The sequence below is a fragment of the Triticum urartu genome, chromosome 2 (assembly GCF_003073215.2).
Source record: "Triticum urartu cultivar G1812 chromosome 2, Tu2.1, whole genome shotgun sequence".
In the NCBI taxonomy this organism is placed as follows: domain Eukaryota; kingdom Viridiplantae; phylum Streptophyta; class Magnoliopsida; order Poales; family Poaceae; genus Triticum; species Triticum urartu.
The window spans coordinates 63,181,870-63,186,161 of NC_053023.1; positions in this window are offsets into that span (position 1 = coordinate 63,181,870).

Genomic DNA, 4,292 nt, shown 5'->3' on the forward strand with positions numbered 1-4,292 from the left:
GGCACACTAACTTAAGTCGAATACAAGTGCCCAAAATTTGTGTGCATGTTATAATAAGGATTCACTTAAAATAGTACGTGAGCAAACAGAGGGATCAATTGGACAGTGTTCCTGAGCAGTAGCGAGATGTGTGAGGTAAGATACACCGCTGGCGCTTTTAATTTTTCTTATTAATTTGTTTGTTTGACCCTCTGACTGGTGGGACCCAACGTACTACATGGAGAGAGGTAAGGTGACTAAGGTTGCATTATTTCTGCACCACTGTGGATAGTCTTACCACCAAAGCCACATGACACGATTATGATTGAAATCCCAATGACTCCCACACACACAAAAAAAACACGGCATGCTTGTCACACGAATGCATGAATGTATAAAAGGTTATTTCCCTCTCGTTGAACATAACGGGAGGGTTGTGTAGCTGGTTAGCATGTTCGCTCATCAAACTTGAGGTCTCGGGTTCGATAACTGCACTTGAGCATAATTTGTGCCAGGAGGATTCTTTGACTGGTCAAAATGTTTTCTAAGGTTTGCACGCTTCACACTCTCTCTCCAGTATATATATACACGCTGGAGCCTCAGCGCTTGTAGTTGTTCTCTTCACACTCTCTCGCCCTCTCCCGCTGGAGCCTCAGCGCTTGTAGTTGCTATCTTCACACTCTCTCGCCCTCTCCAGATCTAAACAAGACTTCGTTGGCCTCTCTCTCCCCTCACTGCTGCTCAAAGAGCCGGCAGGATCCATCCGCCGGGAAGGGAAGGAGGCTTAACGATGTCGCCATCGGCGAGGGACTACCGGCGCAGCTGTTCACTTTCCACCCAGCGACGGCGCGGGAGGGCCTCCAACCCCTTCTTCTTCGCCGCCGTCCCGTCGCCCACCAAACCACGCCCCAAGAACCTTAAGGTATAATTTACTTACTCCACATGCATTGCTCTAGCTGCATGTATACTGTTGGGGATATTACTACTAGAGGTAAACAGGCCTTATGTAGTCGGGTTGACTCTTTGGAGATTAGAAGCCCATGAAGATGTAAAGATGATGGCACTTTACGGAGGGCCCAAAGGCGGGTTACAGTCTGTAAATGTAAACCGGCCTAGTCATGTAACTTGTATAGTAAGATAGAAAGAGAGAGGCCGAATCGGATACGTTTATAAACCGGCTTCGGGACTCTGTAGCCCGGCGGGCATCAGCCTATGTATATAAAGGGATGACCCAGCCGCAGTTTAGGGACAGACAACAACAACTCGAGAGCCAGACAAAGCGGATTCGCTCCCTGGCCTTCGAAACCCTAGCAATACCAATCACAACTAGACGTAGGCTTTTACCTTCATCGAAGGGGCCGAACTAGTATAAACTCCCGTGTCCCCTTGTCCGGTTTAACCCCTTTAAGCTAACTCATTGCGATGGCTCCACGACTAAGTCCTTTCATGAGGACATCTGCCGTGACAAACCCACGACAGTTGGCGCCCACCGTGGGGCTATCGCACGATGGTTTTGAGTTCTTGAAGGGCAGCTTCGATGGACTCAAGGGATACACTGTGGGCCGGATAACGAAGAGTCGCCGCGGCAAGCTCTACATCGACAACGCGGGATGGGGTCCCAAGGCCGATTCAATCGAATACGGGTACAGGGTCCCCTTTGGTGGGATTCACTTCTTCATCGGCAAGATTGGCTAATTGGCCCCTGAGCCGGACATCTGCACCGACATCATCGAAACGGCTCGGCGTGCAAGTTCTTCGCCGGTTCAGCCTGAGGCAAGGCATGTTTTCGTAGGTGTCGTCCATGGATCAGGGTACGAGGATGGACCGGTGTCCGATGGAGAAACCGTAGTCTGCTCTGATGACGAGTCTTCTGGAGAAACCGAATCGCTTTACCAGTTGCAGGACGGCCGGATTGAGGGAGGATCCAAGGGCAACAGTATTCCGGATTCCCCCGGTCTGCCAAACCGGGCTGCCATCTTCATGCCCGGCACACAATCGGCGCCTCATTCATCTACCGCCGCAGCAATGCTCTCCGGTTCAACGACGGCCACACCAGCAGGGGCAGGAAGCTCGGTGCCACCTCCGGCCCAAGTCTTGTCTGATTTGTTCGACGCTCTGGCAACATTGATGTCCGCGGAGGTAGACGCAGTAGCCAGGGATCAGCAAGATGCGGAGATTGTAAAAGTGAAAGATCAGATAGCCCAGGCTAAAGCGGACCTGGCAGCGGAGAACGCCAGGATGGCTATGGAGCGGGCCGAGTTGGAAGCACAGGCTTACTAGATTAGACTGGATCAGAATGCTTCAGAGGAAGTCATGAGAGGAAGGTACCGATCATGTCTCCCATCATTTTATGAGCCACAGAATCTTTTCAACACGCTAGGTATAGGAGCTGGTAACCAACCCACGCTAAACCGGGCGGAGGCGCCGGGAGCAGGAGCGCCGGTTCAGCCGCGCACGACGGGCCTGCCTCGCCAGGACAACGTTGTACCATCAACTCCGCCCGGGCATTATTCCAATCCGTCGGACAACATTGTGGCTGCCGCTTCACGCCTGGCAGCCCTCCCAACCAACGGCGAGTCACTAGTTGCAGTGGAAGCGCGTCGGGCCAGGGATCTCCTTCAGACAGCACTAAATCAACAGCAAGCATATTCACACAGCCGTGAGAGGATTCATTCCACTCCCCGTCCAAGCCGGAGTTATAGAAGAAACGTGGAAGACGAACCGGCCATGTCCAGTAGTGCACGCCACTGAAATTCGCCACGAGGGAACAATCCGGCGGGGGGAGGTGCTAATGCGCAAGATGTTGTGGACCATGGTCGCGCACGTCGAGAGGCCGAGTTGACAGCTCGACACGAAGCACGACAGCATACTCCGGTTCACCCCACTGCCTCCGTGGAGCCAGGGGCGATGTTCAGTTCCTTAGGGGTACCGTGTTTAACTCCCGCTTTGCGTAATGTGCGACTACCCAAGGATTTCAAGGGACCTCGTAAGGTACCAAATTATACCGCCGATTCGCAGCCAGAGGCGTGGGTGGAGAGCTATGAGATGGCTATGGAGATGTTAGATGTGGACGAGGCGGTGTGTGCTAAATATTTCACCATGATGTTGGAAGGAACAGCTCGCACTTGGTTGAAGAGCTTGCCAACCAACTCTATTGGATCATGGGCCGAACTGAAGCACCGGTTTATCCAGAACTTCAAGGATACGTGTAAGCAGCCAATGTCAATTGTAGATCTGACCGCTTGTGTCCAAGAGGAAGGGGAGTCCACGACCCATTGGGTCAAACGGGTCTCGGTGATTTTGCATTCATTAGATCGTATCAATGCAGACACCGCAGTTTTAACGTTAGAGGGCAATTGCCGTTTCAAACCGTTGAAACAGAAGTTGAGAAGGCTCAAACGCACTGCAACGACATGTCGACACTCATGGCCGCTTTGGTTAAATATGCCGATTCAGATAATACCAAGGATCCGGATTCAGAGGAGGACAAACCGGAGAAGGGTAAGAAGAGCAGCAATGCCAAGGGCCAACAACACAATCCGGCAGGCCATGGAAACACGGGTAAGCGCAAGGCCGACAGTGGTTCGGACTTTGTCGCAAATACCAACGCGCAGGAGAATGGCCAGTGCCATAAAGGCAAGCAGCCCCAGAGGGGTGGAGGTCCAGGCAACAATTTGGAGCGTTTGTTAAATCAGCCCTGTCCAAAGCACGGATCGAAGGAGAAACCGGCATCACATCTCTGGAAAGATTGTTATATCATGCGGGATTTCAAGAATTCCAATATGTTCCAATATGACAGTGGCCCGCCCGGCGGTTCAGGAGGAGGTTTCCACGGGCCGGGTTACGGAGGTGGTGGTTCCGGTTCAGGGTTTCCAGGCAATCAAACCGAACACGTCAATCAAGGACACCAAGGCAACCAGGGAGGTTACAACCATCAGGGGAGTCAGCAGCAGCAGCAGTCGGGTTATCAGAGCAATCCCAAACAGCTGAACAGCGGGCAATATCATGTCTTCACTACTAGTTTGTGCAAACGTGATCAGAAGCTTCACAAAAGGGCAGTCAACTCTGTTGAGCCGGCAGTACCTCAATATTTACGCTGGTCGGAGCAACCTATTTTGTGGAGCAGAGAGGATCACCCGCCCCGGGTTGATAATCCAGGTCATTTGGCCTTAGTGGTAGCCCCTCAAGTTGGGGGATACAGGTTCACTAAAGTGCTCATGGATGGGGGAAGTAGTATCAATATTTTGTATTACGATACATTCCGTCGTATGGGGTTGACAGATAAGGATCTTAAACCGTCGAATACAGTATTT